Source organism: Hordeum vulgare, chromosome 4H (genome assembly GCF_904849725.1).
Source record: "Hordeum vulgare subsp. vulgare chromosome 4H, MorexV3_pseudomolecules_assembly, whole genome shotgun sequence".
Classification (NCBI taxonomy): Eukaryota; Viridiplantae; Streptophyta; class Magnoliopsida; order Poales; family Poaceae; genus Hordeum; species Hordeum vulgare.
The window spans coordinates 64,006,516-64,024,723 of NC_058521.1; positions in this window are offsets into that span (position 1 = coordinate 64,006,516).

An 18,208-nucleotide genomic window follows, 5' to 3' on the forward strand; every position below is an offset into this window, starting at 1 on the left:
TAAACCCTATACTCTAAGCCCTAAAGGCTAAACCCAACATGCTTGTAGTATAAATACAAACAATAGGCGCCTCATAACAAACTTATTAATAAATAAAAATAGTAAAATGAATTGTTATTTAAGGAGTACAAATATTAGGATATAATAGCTATGTGTTGGTCGAAGTAGAGCATATGTATGATTGAATTTTATGTAGTTGTATTTCAAAATGATTTGAGTATAAAAAGATATATCAAAAGATGTGCATATATAGAGTGAAAAGAAAAGTGATTTGATATTTATTCCAAGAATGAATGTTACAAGGTGATAGAAATTAATCTATTTTTGAAAACTAAATTAAGAAAGTGTGTCACATGGGAACAACAGTTGATTTGAATTGAACATAACTTCGCTTGTGAAATATGAACCTTGAACAATTGAGTTTAAGAATGTACGCTGTAACATAACGATATACAATTGCTTAAAGAAAAGAGTACAAATTAAAGATAACTCAACAAATATAAATTATTTTCATATAGAATATTGATCATAAGGGTGAGAAGCAATATGTTTGTGATTTTGGAGTTGCTCAAACTTCATAAATGGGGTCCAGAACCGAAGCGGCTGACCCGCCACGACGGATTCTAGTCGGATGCTCCTTCTTATCAGAGGTAATCGGGCAGGCTATCCATGGGGTGCGCCTTGGGTTCCACGCTCTATGGTGTAAACATCCCGAAGTGCACATTTTCTCTTCTTTTTAGGAATGTGTGTGACATAAATCATGTTCACTTCCTTCACTTCGGAGGGAAACTTTTTTTGGCCGCCGTTGTTCCACCGCCGAGGTTTTTCCTTGTCGTTATTGCTCCTAGACTGGCCCTTGCCTCGATCCTCAGTCAGAGCCTTGTTGACCTGCTTGAACACCCAGCAATTTTGATTGGTGCGGTTAGCGGGTTTATCCAGGATGCCGTGAATTTCGCACGACTTTTCAAGTATTTTGTCCAGAGCACTTGGGCCATCCTCGATTTCCTTGAAGGATTTCTTTTTGGGTCCAACCCGTGAGCCGGTGAATCCTACATGAACTCTCGTGTCCTCGGCATCAATCTCGTTGTTCTTGTTTTGGTGCTTTTTCTTGTTGCGCCTAGGCTTGTCATTCTCGTCCCGGACTTTTGATGTACCGGGGTCACTTCTCTGGGAGTTGCGTGCGAGCCAGTTGTCTTCTCCCGTGCAAAACCAGGTCATTAATGTTGTGAGGGCCTCCATGGTCCTCAGCTTATCATGTGTGAGCTGCTGAGCCAACCATTTATCTCGGATGTTATGTGTGAATGCTGCAATGGCCTCCGCGTTCGGGCAATCAACAATTTGGTTATTTCTAGTTAAGAACCAATTCCAGAATTTTCGAGTTGATTCGCCGTCCTTCTGGGTCACATGGCTAAGGTCGTCGACATCCGGGGGCCGAACATAGGTGCCTTGGAAATTGGAACTGAAAACGTCCTCCAGCTCTTCCCATCTTTCGATATAAATTCTGGGCAGGCTATGGATCCAATGGTGTGCTGGCCCCTTAAGCTTGAGGTGAAAGTATTTTATGGCATGAAAATCATCCTCGGGCCTTGTGCATGTGTAGAAGGAAATATTCTATCCATACAACTGAATATGTTGTGCCATCATATTGATCGATATTGATGGGTTTAAACCCTTCGTGGAACTAATTTTCCATGACCTTGTGTGTGAAGCAGACTCGGTGTGCAGGAGCTCGGTGCCGGAATGTATTCTAGCAGGAGTTGGTGTATGCTTGTTCCCTCCTTAGCTCACGAGCTCAACTTTACATGTCTCTAAACCCAACATATCCCTCCCGTCCAACGGGCACATGGTCCCGGGCTCCGTAAATGGATCGGGGAGGTGATCTATCCTTGCTTATCTTGGTACGTAGGTCATATGGTTCATCCGGTCGCTTCCCATGATGGAGGGGTATCGTCGGGGGTTCTTTATATGCCTCTGTTGGCTGCTCTCGCACTCTAGGAGGCGATCAACCCGTTCGTTGTGGTGTTAATCATGGGCATCATGATTGGCTACCTCTCCCTCAAATTCGGGCAACAAGCGTCATCGTGGGAATGACTTGGCAGCCATGCATTGTGCTTCAAGATCGACATCGGTTGTGAGCAATTTCTCCCACTTGTCATTAATAGTGGCTTCATGTGAGTACAACTCCTCCCGCTTCCGCTTCATGCTTCAAAAATTCGCGGCTGGCGATGCTGCAAGGGTATTTGTTCGGATAGGTCCTCCGGAACTTAAAAGTCAAAGGGTCTCAGACTATTATCGTCCTCAGATTCTGTCACGTAGTCATCATCCATCCTGTTATGAGAACATTCCTTCTGTTTGGGGTTTTCCTCAATGAGTGTGTCCATAGGTCCATTTTGTTGTGCAACATTTGACTTTACATCTCCCGACTGAGGCAAGATTGGGGGGCATGCAAAATCGTTGGTGATTTGTAACTCAGAGGATGCAGAAGATGCTTCGAGCAAAATATAAAAATAAACGTAGAATTGAAGCATCGGTGGTCGAGGCATTCATTACTAAGGAGGTGGAAAACTTCGCTACAACACACTATGAAGCCATAAATTGTCATTTGCATAATCTGAAGCCTCGGTACAATGCTGGCGACCCTAAAAAGGTGGATCCAACCTTAGAATATTCAAAGGGAAGCTCGCACCAACCGGTACTTCAAACCCAATATCATTGGATGTCGAAGAATGGTAGACCATTTCGTTGTATATCTTCAACAACCTAACAGAAGTGCGGCCGTACATCGAGTAAGTTCTCAATACATTTTTCCGCAACTTCTAATTCCTTTGGACTACTCTTATTCCAAGATATGTGATACAGCCGATACGTCGCCAAATTCTCGGATGGAGCGGTGATCCAAAAGGATTCCGTCGAAGAGTATGAGCTTCTGGTAATGCATGGAGCCGGCTATACCGGTTTCATCTCTTGGTTCATACAAACAATAATTATCATCAATGGACCATTTCATTTCTTGGTATAATCTGCGAGTAATGCAACAATTCTTTCGTATTAAACTTGTAGGATAATTCAAAGTCTATGGACGCTGAATTGAGACAAGTCACTAATAGTTTTGACTATCAAGTTCGTTCATTTGAGAAATACAACATTAACGGGTATCGCTTTCGTACCTTTGGCAAAGAGCTCTCTATGGACGACCGGTAATCTACAAATTGTGGTGTATGTGTTATCGGCGAAGGAGGTACCAAGTATTATGGAAGAGCTGAAGAAATTTATGAACTTCGATTCTATGGTGAAAACCCACCGAACATCATAGTCTTCAAATGTTATTGTTTCTAGCGGAAGGAGACTAGGACTCATGAACATATAGGGCTAGTAGAAACCAAACAAAGCACCCATTTAGATGTTCGTGATGTCTATATTACGGCTCAACGAGCTACCCAAGTTTTCTATCTACAGTGGGCCTGCAAAACTGATCAGAATCTCAATAGTTGGGATGTTGTTTATGAAGTGCCGCCACGTGATACGTCTCCAATGTATCTATAATTTGTGAAGTATGCATGCCATGTTTACAATAATTTTATACGATTTTGGTATGATTTTATTAGAACTAACCCGGACTGGCGTTGTTTTCAGCACAACAACCATGGTGTCAATTTTGTGCACAAATGAAAGTTCTCGGAATGGGATAAAAATTTACGGAGAATATTTTTGGAAAATATAAAAAATGTTGGAGTGAAGAGCTAGGCCAGGAAGTGGACTAGGAGGTCACAAGCCAGCCAGGCGTGGCCACCCCTGGTCGCGGCCCTGTGGCTTGTGACCTCCTCGGGAACCTTCCTGACGTGATTCCAATGCTAAGTACTCCGATAAATACCCAAACCTCTGAAAACAAACCTAGATCGGGAGTTCCACCGTGGCAAGCCTCCATAGCCATGAAAACCCAACCGGGAGCCCGTTCCGGCACCCTGCCGGAGCAGGAAACCATCACCGGAGGCCATCTTCATCATCCCGACGGTCTCCATGACGAGGAAGGAGTAGTTCACCCTCGGGGCTGAGAGTATGTACCAGTAGCTATGTGTTTGATCTCTCTCTCTCTCTCTCTCATGTTCTTGAGATGGCACGATCTTGATGTATCGCGAGCTTTATTAATATAGATGAATCATATGGAGTTTCCCCTCTCTATCTTCGTGTGATGAATTGAGTTTTTTTTGACCGGCTACTGTAGGGAAAACCCCCCACAGCCATTTTCCTTTATTCTCATCTATGAAAGCTTTATGTACAAGAGGAGTTTTAGAATGTACAAGGGGGGGAGGAGCAAAGGAATGAATTGAGTTTTCCCTTTGAACTTTTCTTATCGGATTGAGTCCTTAAGGATTTGAGAACACTTGATGTATGTCTTGCGATGGGATATCCGTGGTGACAATGGGGTGTTCTATTGATCCACTTGATGTATGTTTTGGTGCTCAACTTGCGGGTTCCGTAACCTTGGGAATCTATGCATAGGGGTTGGCACATGTTGTCGTCTTGACTCTCCGATAGAAACTTCGGGGCACTCTTTGAAGTTCTTTGTGTTGGATTGAACATGATGAATCTGAAATTGTGTGATGCATATCGTATAATCAAGCCCATGGGTACTTGTGGTGAAATTGGAGTATATAGGTGACATTAGGGATTTGGTTGATGTGTATCTTAAGGTGTTATTTTAGTACAAACTCTAGGGCTGTTCGTGACACTTATAGGGATAGCTCATAACATTGATTGGAAAAGATAACTTTGAGGTGGTTTCGTACCCTACAATAATTTCTTTGTTTGTTCTCCGCTATTTGTTACTTTGGAGTGAGCTCTTTGTCGCACGTGAGGGATTTATATATGATTCAACTATGTTAGTATTGTTGGGAGAACTTGCACTAGTTAAAGTATGGAGCCTAGGCCTTGTTTCCAAGCATTTATACAACGTTTTGCTTGTTGTTTACTATTTTTTACCTTGATGTTTTATATTTTCATTTTACAAAAACTTATATCTACCATCCATATTACACTTGTATCACCATCTCTTCGCCGAACTAGTGCACCTATACAATTTACCATTGTATTGGGTGTGTTGGGGACACAAGAGACTCTTTGTTATTTGATTGTAGGGTTGCTTGAGAGAGACCATCTTCATCCTACGCCTCCCACAGATTGATAAACCTTAGGTCATCCACTTGATGGAAACTTCCTATTGTCCTACAAAACTCTGAGCTTGGGGCCCAACACGAGTCTACAAGAAGAAGGTTGTGTAGTAGACATCAAGCTCTTTTCTAGCGCCGTTGCCGGGGAGGTGAGTGCTTGAAGGTATATATTTAGATCTTGCGATCAATCTTATTGTTTCTTGTTTTTCACTAGCTTGGTTTTATAAAACAAAACTACGAAAAATTGAATTGAGGTTGCCTCATATGCTTCATCTTTTTAATGTCTTTCGTGAAAATGATGGAAAGGAAAATTGTGCTCAAGTGTTAGAAGAAGAAGTTATTGAAATGTTTGGCACTAAATCTTTGACTCATGAGCATGATAACAATATTGTTAGTATGAATTCTGTGGATATTCATGATGCTAAGGATATGCAAAGCCACAAGCTTGGGGATGCTATGCTTGATGAATATGATATTTTTAGTCCCCCAAGTTTTGATGAGTAAAACTATTATGATGATAGCATGCCTCCTATGTATGATGATCATTGTGATGATATGTATGCTATAAATAGTGATAGTAACCATGAAACTTGTTATCATGATTTTAATATTCAAAGTGGTTATGTAAATCAACTACCTCATGATAGTTATTTCGTTGAGTTTGCTCCCACTATTACGAATGAGAAGAAGTTTGCTTATGTGGAGAGTGATAGATTTTCTATGCTTGTAGATCATGAAAAGAATGCATATGTGATAGTTATATGTTTGAATTCCTTCATGATGCTACTGAAAATTATTATGAGGGAGGAACATATGCTTGTAGGAATTGCAATAATATCAAGTTTACTCCCTATGTGTTCAAAGTTTTGAAGTTGTGCTTATTTTGCCTTCCTATGCTAGTTGATTCTTGCTCCCATAAATTGTTTGCTCAAAAAATCCCTATGCATAAGAAGTGGGTTAGACTTAAATGTGGTTCTCATGATATTCATGATGCTCTTTTGCATGTTTCAAGTATTATTCTTATGTGAGCATCATTGAAATCATCATGCCTAGCTAAAAGTCTTTAAAGAAAAGCACTTGTTGGGAGACAACCCAACACTTTTACTTTCTGTTTTTTGGTGTTAACATGATTAAGATACTGTAGTAATCATGTTTTATGCCTTTTATTTCCATAAAGTGCTAAGTAAAGCCTTTGGGATAGTGTGGAAGATAGTTGACTTGATTCTGTCCAAAAACAGAAACATCTGCTCTCAGTCCAGAATTTTTGTAAATTCACTGGATAGTGATTTTGATCTGAAGTTTTTACACATGATTTACATACAAATTTCCTGGATTTTCCTAATTCTTCAGAAATGTTCGAGAAAGGTAAGTATGGTTACGCTACAGATCTTCATAAATTGTTCTGTTTTTTGACAGATTCTGTTTTGCATGCATAGTTTGCTTGTTTTAGTATTCCCATAGCTTATATTCAGTGATATAAATTATGAGAATAATAGAATACAGTAGGTATCATGTGGGAACAATTATGAATCTTTTCTTGACAGTACCTATGTGAATCATTATTATTTATTATACTAACCCATCTCACGTAGTTTCGTTAAGTTTTGTGTGATTGAAGTTTTCAAGTTTTGGGTGATACACTGATATGAGGAGAAAAAGGAGTGACAAGAACCTAAGCTTGTGGATTCCAAGGCACCCCAAGGTAAGATCCAAGGAAGACTCAAGCGCCTAACCTTGGGGATGCCCCGGAAGGCATCCCCTCTTTCGTCTTCAACGTTATCGGTACATCTTACTTGGAGCTATGTTTTTATTCGTCACATAATATGAGTTTTGCTTGGAGCATCATTTTATTTTTTTGTTCTCTGTTAGGTGTTATTTGTAATCTTGTTTTTGATAAAAAGTTCCAAGAATTGCATTAGGATGCTTGCATTTCATGCTTTGATTGATGCTGTGTAAAACAGAAAATGGTGCTCTAGTGTTTGAATTTTCATATTTTACTGAACGTGAAAAGTTTCTGAAATTTTTACAAAGTGTTGTCATATAAATTTTATAGCATGTCCTAAATTTAAATTATTTTTTTGGTTACATAAGTACATTGTTTTCATAAATTGCTACAGACTATTCTGTTTGGACATATTGCTGTTATAGTTTTGCTATCTACTTATCCTATAGTTTCCATAGCATATATTGATAGATATAAATTGTGGAAATGATATTAAACAATAGATGATGTTTGAAAATTATTGTCCAACTTGTCTTGGCAGTATATAAAGAGTTGATTTATTATTATGTGCACTAACCTATCTCACAAGATACAAAAGTTCAAGCTTGGGGATGCCCAAGGCACCAAAATTAAATATGTCAAGAACTCTCAAGCATCTAAGCTTGGGAATGCTACGTAACCCACCTCTCTATGTCAACTATCGGTTAGCCTATGTTGAGCCTAATTTTTTTTTCATTCACATGATGTGTCCTATTCTTGGAGTGCTATTTTTATTTTGCTTGTTGTTTAAATAAAATACTCACATATGAAAATCTTTATTAAGAGAGAGAGATTAATTCCTCACATAGCTACTTAATTGTTTGACTACTCATTGATCTTCACTTATATGTATTGGAGTAGTTTTGTCATTTACTTTTGTGCTTCACTTATATCCTATGAGTAAATGGTTGAATGAATTGAATATCATAAATATCAGATTATATATGTTTTATATGCTTATCCCATGGGGAGTAATGACTTCACATATAAGAATTATAGGTGGTAAAATTTATTGAAAGTTAGCAAACATCGCATTGGTCACTTGAACAATTCATGAAAGAATATTGAAGGAAGAGAGATTTCACATATAAATATACTAACTTTGAAATCTTATATGATTGTGAATACCCGTTAATTGTTTTCAAACTTGAGCAAATTAGTTGAAGTTGGACAAAGGAAGACAACGTAATGAGTTATGCTTGGGTATATTTGTATAGAAGTTATATTGTTATGAATCCTCCAACATGTGGTGCTTGCTTCCACCTCATACTAGCCAAAATTTCCGCACCAAGTATAAATACTACTTGTGCATCCAAACACACTTAAACCCAAAGTTGTTCCATATGAGTACACCATACCTACCTATATGCAGTATTTACCTGCCGTTCCAAGTAAATTTACATGTGCCAAACTCTAAACCTTGAAATAATATTCTGTTTTGTATGCCCGAATCGCTCAATATAGTGACTAGGGGCTGTTAGTATCTTCCGTGCTAGCTGAGTTATTCTCACGATATGTTTTTATTCACTATCATTCACGAGAAAGTGGTTGGTATTCGGGATGCCCAGTCCCATGCTAAAAAAATCAAATCAAAATATAATGAAACAAAACTCCCCCAGGATTTATGTTTGTATGGATGGTACCAGTGGATTCGGCTTGTCGTGGAGTATGATTGATTGGTGGAGGGGGAGTAAAAACTTTACCATTCTGTTTGGGAACCGCCTATAATGTATCTAGCATGGAAGATACCGAGATCTCTCGGTTGTTATGTTGACAATGAAAGCATACCTCTCAAAATTATTATTCGTCTCTATTTTAAAATCTTGAGCTTTGGCACCTTTGCAAATCAATGCTTTCCTCTTTGAAGGGCCTATCTTTTACTTTCTAGTATTTACCTTTATGCAAGAGTCATGGTGATCTTCACCACTTCCTATATTTCGCCTTTTTCTCTTGGCAAGCGTCATGTGTTGGGGAATGATCTAGACACATATATACACACAAATATATTTGGTCATGAATTATTATTGTTGAAAATTATCTATATGATAAATAAGTTGGGAGGCGAGACATTAAGCCCCTATCTTTCTCCGTGTTCGATGGATGCCATTTGTTCTTAAAATATGCTTTGAGTGTCAATAATCATGGAAGACTATATGATAGTTGAGTATGTGGTATTTTCTAAATCAAAGCTCTTACATAGACCATTCATGAAAATAAGATGAATTGCGATTGTTCGATGGCTAGAATTATGGTTTTTTAGTTTTCAAGAAACTTTTTGGTCTATACTTTAACATGTGAACAACTTGTTACTTGATCATGAGAAGTTTATGAGATGAGATACTGTTTATGGTTTATATTGATGCTAGAAAAGTGATTGGAAGTATCATTTGTCAAACTTGTGCACTTGCTAGCATTCACACTTCATAAATTATTTCTTTTATCATTTATGTACTCGAGGACGAGCAGAAATTAAGCTTCGGGATGCTGATATGACTCCAACGTATCTATAATTTATGAAGTATTCATGCCATGGTTATAATGATTTTATATGATTTTGGTATGATTTTATTAGAGTTAACCCGGACTAACGCTGTTTTGAGCAGAACTACCATGGTGTCATTTTTGTGCAGAAATAAAAGTTCTCGGAATGGGATAAAAATTTACGGAGAATATTTTTGGAAAATATTAAAATACTGGAATGAAGAACTGGGCTAGGAAGTGGATCAGGAGGTCACATGACTGCCACGCGTGGGCACCCCCCTTGGTCGCGGCCGTGTGGCTTGTGACCTCCTCGGGAACCTTCCTAGCATGATTCCAATGCTAAGTACTCCTATAAATAACCAAACGTCCGAAAATAAACCTATATAGGGGGTTCCGCCGCCGCAAGCCTCCGTAGCCATGAAAAACCAATCGGGAGCCCGTTCCGGCACCCTGCCGGAGGGGGGAACCATTACCGGAGGCCATCTTCATCATCCCGGTGGTCTCCATGATGAGGAGGGAGTAGTTCACCCTCGGGGCTGAGGGTATGTACCAGTAGCTTTGTGTTTGATATATATATATATATATATATATATATATATATATATATATATATATATATATATATATCGTATTCTTGAGATGGCACGATCTAGATGTATCGCAAGCTTTATTAATATAGATGAATCATATGGAGTTTTCACCTCTCTATCTTCTTGTGATGAATTGAGTTTTCACTTTGAAGTTTTCTTATCGGATTGAGTCTTTAAGGATTTGAGAACACTTGATGTATGTCTGGCGATGGTATATGTGTGGTGACAATGGGGTGTTCTATTGATCCACTTGATGTATGTTTTGGTGGTCAACTTGAGGGTTCCGTGACCTTGGCAGTCTATGCATAGGGGTTGGCACATGTTGTCGTCTTGACTCTCCGGTAGAAACTTTGGGGCACTCTTTGAAGTTCTTTGGGTTGGAATGAACATGATGAATTTGAAATTGTGTGATGCATATCGTATAATCAAGCCCATGGGTACTTGTGGTGACATTGGACTATCTAGGTCACATTAGGATTTTGGTTTATGTGTATCTTAAGGTGTTATTTTAGTAAGAACTATAGGGTTGTTCGTGAAACTTATAGGGATAACTCATACGATTGATTGGAAAAGATAACTTTGAGGTGGTTTCGTACCCTACAATAATTTTTCGTCTGTTCTCCGCTATTTGTGACTTTGGAGTGAACTCTTTGTCGCACGTGAGGGATTTATATATGATTCAATTATGTTAGTATTGTTGGGAGAACTTGCACTAGTTAAAGTATGGACCCTAGGCCTTGTTTCCAAGCATTTATACAACGTTTTGCTCGCTGTTTACTATTTGTTACCTTGCTGTTTTTATATTTTCAGATTACGAAAACCTATATCTACCATCCATATTACACTTGTATCACCATCTCTTCGCCGAACTAGTGCACCTATACAATTTACCATTGTATTGGGTGTGTTGGGGACACAAGAGACTCTTTGTTAGTTGATTGCACGGTTGCTTGAGAGAGACCATCTTCATCCTACGGCTCCCACGGATTGATAAACGTTAGGTCATCCACTTGAGGAAAACTTGTTATTGTCCTACAAAACTCTGTGCTTCGAGGCCCAACACGAGTCTACAAGAAGAAGGCTATGTAGTAGACATCACCCAAAGAAGAGGATTATGAACCTCACATTAACCCAGACACATATGACGGAGAATTCTTCCAAGAAACACGTAGTTCCAAGAAACGTTTCAAGAACCGCTCTACTTCATCCCAGAACATGGAAGTATACAACGACAGTGAATCTGACTTCACCCCTGAGCCGAAAGTAGAAGAGGTTACTGATGCGGATGACCTATCAATGCTTGATCGATTAGAGAAACGCCTTCCACATGTTGATGCCGCTAAACCGGATGAGCACGTCATTCATGAAGACACGTGTGATAGTGATGATGATGATGCATTTATTGATCCCTGAGCATATATAGATGATCCAGACCATTATTAGTTTGTGTGCATCCCAACTTAAATTATGTACATAATATTATTCATGTCAAGTATTCAATTTTTTATGTCATACTAGTTTCTTTTACTCTTTGTCATGGCAGGTGTTGAAAGATGGTGGGAACGGGTCCAGATCGCTCCGCTAGTTCTTCGGCGGCGGCCTGCGGGAGGGGTACTTCCATTCCTCCCCAATCTCTCCGTAGATCGTTGGTAGACAGTCTTGGGACACCTGGGTTTTTTTTTCTGTCGGTGTCGTTGCCCACCGGGAGAGGAGGTCAGGAAGGGAAGAACCAGAAGGGTACAAGTGTGGATGTGGGAGAGGTAGGCGGACTGCTACGCCATCCTCGCCGCCAACCCCAACTCATTTACTCGAGCACATGACTACTAGGATGGACCCGTTTATGGTGGAGGCTACACGGACTCCGGACCACGAGCCTCGGGTCGACGGGCCTTCGGCCCATGAGACTCCGGTCCTAGAGGTTTCAGTCCATGAGACTCCTGGACGAGGGGCTACGTCCTAGGAGACTCTGGTCCCAGAGGCTTCAGCCAACGAGACTCGAGATCCATGGGCTACGTCCCAGGATACATACGGATGGGTTACCTAGCTGGATTCAACCGAGGGGCTGGGTGGCCATGCTAATGGTGGCGGGGATGAGTCTACTGATAGTGAGGGCGAGGTGGTTGAGGGGGTCACCGTGTACCAGCGTGGTCTTACATGCCTCCCGCCAGTGCCGGCGACCAGCGAGCAGAGGCCACTGATTAGGCATAATGGGGAGAAGTAAGTTCATTTACTCTTTTTGTACCTTTTGCCTTCACGTTTCTTCAAATATCTAATGTGTTGACCTTGTCATACTGCAGGGGTTGGGATCACCCCCATGGAGTCCGCAAGTCGAACACCGTCCTTGGTGTGCTTTGTCGGCAAAATTTCCCTGGGTTTGTCACATGGCCGGTGAGGGTCAACTTCCTCATCTAGGATTGAGCTGGGAGCACTACAAGGTTTTCCAGGCCCCGTCGGAGGAGATGATTGATGGTGTCTTGTGCCACACAAGGTACGAGATGGTGATCAACACCTTTTGGGTAATTTCTCCTTTTACACAATCTAAAATTAACAATATAGATAGTTATTGCACTAATCAGTGTTGTCTCGTTTGATTGCAGACCTTCTACACGTGTGAGGAGGCATATGAGGAGACGGCGGCCAGATTTATTGATACCGAGTGCAAGCGCCTATTATAGAACTTACACCACGAGGCTCGGCCGCGGGCTGTTCAAGACTACTGTGCATCGCAATGTCTTAAGAAGGACAAGTCATCGTGTCGCGAAAGTTTCTCAGGAAGGAGCAGTACATGAAGGTAATTACCTATTCTTAAGGCCTTGTAGTTAGTTCCCTTGATTTGATTCGTAGGAGTAGCGCTCAAATTTCTCTTTACTAACTTATAGGCGTCCTCGAGATGGTGTGCGAATAATATGGATTGCTGGGAGGCGTTGGTGGATGAGTAGTGCACAGGCCAATGGCGAGCTGTCCACGACAATGCAAAGGACCAGCGTGCCCAAATGGTTGGTATGCCACAACATCAAGGCAACGCCAACTTATTTCAGTTTGGGCGGAATTTGGTATGTGGTTTTCTTCATGATTCATGCAATTCATTCTTCATGCTATATTGATCCCTTTACAGATACTTTGTTCCTCTCTTTTAGGCACATCACAATAACACAGAGGTGCCAAAGGTGTACGACCTCTATTGCATGGCCCATACTGTTGGGAAACGTCGCATGGGAAACAAAAATTTCCTACGCACACCAAGATCAATCTATGGAGACTAACATATACGAGAGGGGGAGTGCATCTACATACCCTTGTAGATCGCTAAGAAAAAGCATATATAACGCAGTTGATGTAGTCAAACGTCTTCGTGATCTAAATCGCAATCCGTCCCATAATCCCATCACGATCCGTCACGTGATCTCATCATGACACGTCCCGATCTAGAGTCGAACGGACGACACCTCCATGTTCAGCACACATATAGATCTATGATGTTCTCCGCCTCCTTGATCCAGAAAGCGAGGACCGAGAGGTTGATGAGTTCTCCGACAACGCGATGGCATGATAGTGGTGGTGGTGGTGCTGTCCCGGCAGGGCTACGCCTAGCGCTACCAAAACCGCGAACGAAGGAGAAAACGATCTAGGGAGAGAGAGGGGCGCCCCCTCCCCTCTATATATAGGTGGATGGGTGTGGGGAAAAGCCCCTCCAAGCCCTAGGGCGCATCCAAGGGGGGAGGACGTGGAATCCTAGTCCCCTTCCTTCCCTTCCATACAAAGGTGGACTTTCCACCTTTCCCAACTGTGCGCTTGCCTCAATAAGGATCAAATGTCTCGCCTAAGCCCATGCAAACCCTTGGGATGTGGTAGAACCCTTGGTGGACTTCCGGACTCCTCTGGAAGTTTCTGGAACCTTCTAGAAGCTTCCCGATACAATACCGAAAAAACCCGAAAATTATCCCGTAGCCAAAATATAACTTCCAATATATAAGTCTTTACCTATGGACCATTCCGGAGCTCCTCGCGACATCCGGGATCTCATCCGGGACTCCGAACAACCTTCGGTCACCAACATACATAACTCAACTATACCGAAATGTCACCGAACCTTAAGTGTGCAGATCCTGCAGGTTCGAGAACTATGCAGACATCACCTGCAACACTCTCCGGTCAATAACCAATAGCGGGACCAAGATGCCCATATTGGCTCCTACGTATTCTATGAAGATCTTTATCGGTCGAACCACAATGTCAAGGATTAAATCAATCCCGTATACGGTTCCCTTTGTCCATCGGTATGTTATTTTCCCGAGATTCGATCGTCGGTATCTCCATACCTAGTTCAATCTCGTTACCGGAAAGTCTCTTTACTCGTTCTGTAATACAAGATCCCAAGACTAACTCCTTATTCACATTGCTTGCAAGCTCATTATGATGTTGTATTACTGAGTGAGCAATAGATATTCCTCTCCGTCATACGGAGTGACAAATCCTAGTATCAATTCATGCCAACCCAACAAACACCCTCAGAGATACCTGTAGAGCACTTTTATAGTCACCCAGTTACGTTGTGATGTTTAATACACACAAGGCACTCCTCCGGTGGACAGAAGTTGCATGATCTCATGGTCATAGAAACAGATAGTTGACATGCAGAAAATAGTAGCAATAAACTGACACGATCACATGCTATGTTCATAGTTTGGGTCTTGTCAATCACATCATTCTCCTATTGATGTGATCCCATTATCAAATGAAAACTCATGTATATGGTTAGGAAACCTTGACCATCTTTGATCAACGAGCTAGCCCTTTAGAGGCTCACTAGGGACATTGTGTTGTCTATGTGCCCACACATGTATTTGAGTTTCCAATCAATACAATTTTGGCATGGATAATAAACGATTATCATGAACAAGGAAATATAATAATGATTAATTTCTTATTGCCTCTAGGGCATATTTCCAACACTCTTCCACTTGCACTAGAGTCAATAATCTAGTTCACATCACTATGTGATTTACACCCAATAAGTTATGGGGTTTATCATGTATTGCTTCTGAGAGAGGTTTTAGTCAACGAGTATGAACCTTTCAGATTCATATGTGCTTTACAAATCTCTATGTCATACTGTAGATGTTGCTACCACACTTCATTTGGAACTATTCCAAATGACTGCTCCACTATACGAATCCGGTTTCCGACTCACACACATCAGGATTGGTGTCAAAGCTTGCATCAACGTAATCCTTTACGACGAACTCTTTTATCACCTCCATACTCGAGAAATATTTTCTTAGTCATCAAGTTACTAAGGATAATTTTGACCGCTGTCTAGTAATCCCTTCCTGGATCACTCTCGTACCCCTTGGCAGATTCATGGCAAGGCACACGTCAGGTGCGGTACAGAGCATATCGTACTATAGAGCCTACGGCTAAGGCATAGGGGACGACCATCATCCTTTCTCTTTATTCTATCATGGCGAATCTTTGAATCTTTACTCAAATTCACACCTTACAATACATTCAAAAACTCCTTCTTTGACCGATCTATTTTGAACTCCTTCAAATCTTGTTACAGTATGTATTCAGTGAATATTTTATCAAGCGTATTGATCTATCTCTATAGATCTTGATGCTTAGTGTTCAAGTAGCTCAATCTAGGCTTTCCTTTGAAAAACTCCTTTCAAACAACCCTATATGCTTTAGAGAAATCTACGTTATTTCCTATCAACAATATATCAGCCGCATATACATTTAGAATATCTATAGTGCTCCCACTCACTTTCTTGTAAATACAAGTTTCTCATAAATTTTGTATCAACCAAAAAGTTTTGGTCATCTCATCAAAGCATATATTTCAACTCCAAGATGTTGGATCCGGTCCATAGAAGGATTGCTGGAGCTTGCATACTTGTTATCATCCTTAGGATTGACAAAACCTTTGGTCGTATCCCATACAACCTTTCCTCAAGGAAACCGTCTTGGAAACAATGTTTTGACATCCATTTGCAAGATGCACCAACTGCTACCATAATTCCAACATACTTTTAGCATCGCTACGAGTCAGAAAGCCACATCACAGTCAACTCCTTAAACTTGTCGAAAACCTCTTTGCAACAAGTCGAGCTTTCTTAAATGGTGACTTTCACCATCATTGTATGTCTTCTTTTAAAGATCCATCTGTACTTAATAGTCTTACGACCATCAAGTAGTTCCTCCAAAGTCCATACTTTGTTTTCATAGATGGATCCCCTCTCGAATTTCATGGCCTTCAGCCATTTGTCAGAATCCGGGCCCACCATTGCTTCTCCATAGCTCGTAGGTTCATTGTTGTCCACCAACATGACCTTCAAGATAGGATTATCGCACCATTATGTAGTAGCGCGTATCGTTGCCAACCTACTAGGTTTGGTTGTAACTTGATCCTAAGCTTCATGATCACCATGATTGGCTTCCACTTCAACTAGTGTAGGCGCCACAGGAACAGCTTCATGCACCCTTCTACTCTCTGGTTGAAGTGTTGGTTCAATAACCTCATCAAGTTCCTCCATCCTCCCACTCAATTCTTTCGAGAGAAACTTTTCCTCGAGAAAGGACCCGTTTCTAGAAACAAACACTTTGCTTCCGGGTCTGAGATAGGAGGTATACTCAACTGTTTTGGGTGTCCTATGAAGATGCATTTATCCGCTTTGGTTTCGATCTTATCGGACTGAAACTTTTTCACATGAGCATCGCAGCCCCAACTTTCTAAGAAATGACAGCTTTAGTTTCTCCAAACCATAGTTCATACGGTGTCATCTCAACGGAAATACGTGGTGCCCTATTTAAAGCGAATACGGTTGTCTCTAATGCATAACCCATAAACGATAGTGGTAATTCGATAAGAGACATCATAGTATGCACCATATCAAATAGGGCGCGACTATGACATTCGGACACACCATCACACTATGGTGTTCTAGGTGGCATGAGATGTGAAACAATTTTCACATTTTTCTTAATTGTGTACCAAACTCGCAACTCAGACATTCATCTCTATGATCATATCGTAGACATGTTATCCTCTGGTCACGATGATCTTCAACTTCACTCTCAAACTACTTGAACCTTTCAATAATTTAGATGTGTGTTTCATCAAGCAAATACACTAGTATCTACTCAAATCATGTGTTAAGTAAGAACATAACGATATCCACTGCGTACCTCAACACTCATTGGACTGCATACGTCCAAATATATTACTTCCAATAAGTTACTTTCTTGTTCCATCTCACTCGAAAACGAGGCCTTCATTCATCTTGCCCATGTGGTATGATTTGCATGTCTCAAGTGATTCAAAATCAAGTGAGTCCAAACGATCCATCTGCATGGAGTTTCTTCATGCGTTTATACCAATAGTTATGGTTTGCATGTCTCAAACGTTTCAAAAATGAGTGAGTACAAAGATCCATCAACATGGAGCTTCTTCATGCATTTTATACCTATATGACTCAAGCGACAATGCCATAAGTAAGTGGTACTATCATTACTACTTTGTATCTTTTGGCATCAATATTATGAACATGTGTATCACTACGATTGAGATTCAATAAACCATTCATTTTATGTGGAAGACCATTGAAGGTATTATTCAAATAAACAGAGTAACCATTATTCTCTTTAAATTAATAACCGTATTGCGATCAACACAATCTAATCGTGTCTATGCTCAACTCAAACACCAAATAACAATTATTTAGGTTTAACACTAATCTCGATGGTAGAGGGAGCGTGCGATGTTTGATCACATCAACCTTGGAAACACTTCCAACACTTACCGTCACCTCGCCTTTAGCTAGTCTCCGTTTATTCCATAGCTTGTACTTCGAGTTACTAATCACTTAGCAATCGAACCGGTATCTAATGCCCTTGTGCTACTAGGAGTACTAGTAAAGTACACATCAATGTCATGTATATCAAATATACATCTATCGATTTTGCCAACCTTCTTATCTACCATGTATCTAGGGTAGCTCTGCCTCAGTGACCGTTCCCCTCATAACAGAAGCACTTAGTCTCGGGTTTGGGTTTAATGTTGGGTTTCTACATTAGAGCAGCAACTGGGTTTAATCTTGGGTTTAATCTTGGGTATCCCTTCTAGCCCTTGCCCTTCTTGAAACTAGTGGTTTCACATAACCATCAACAATTGATGCTCCTTCTTGATTTCTACTTTCGTAGTGTCG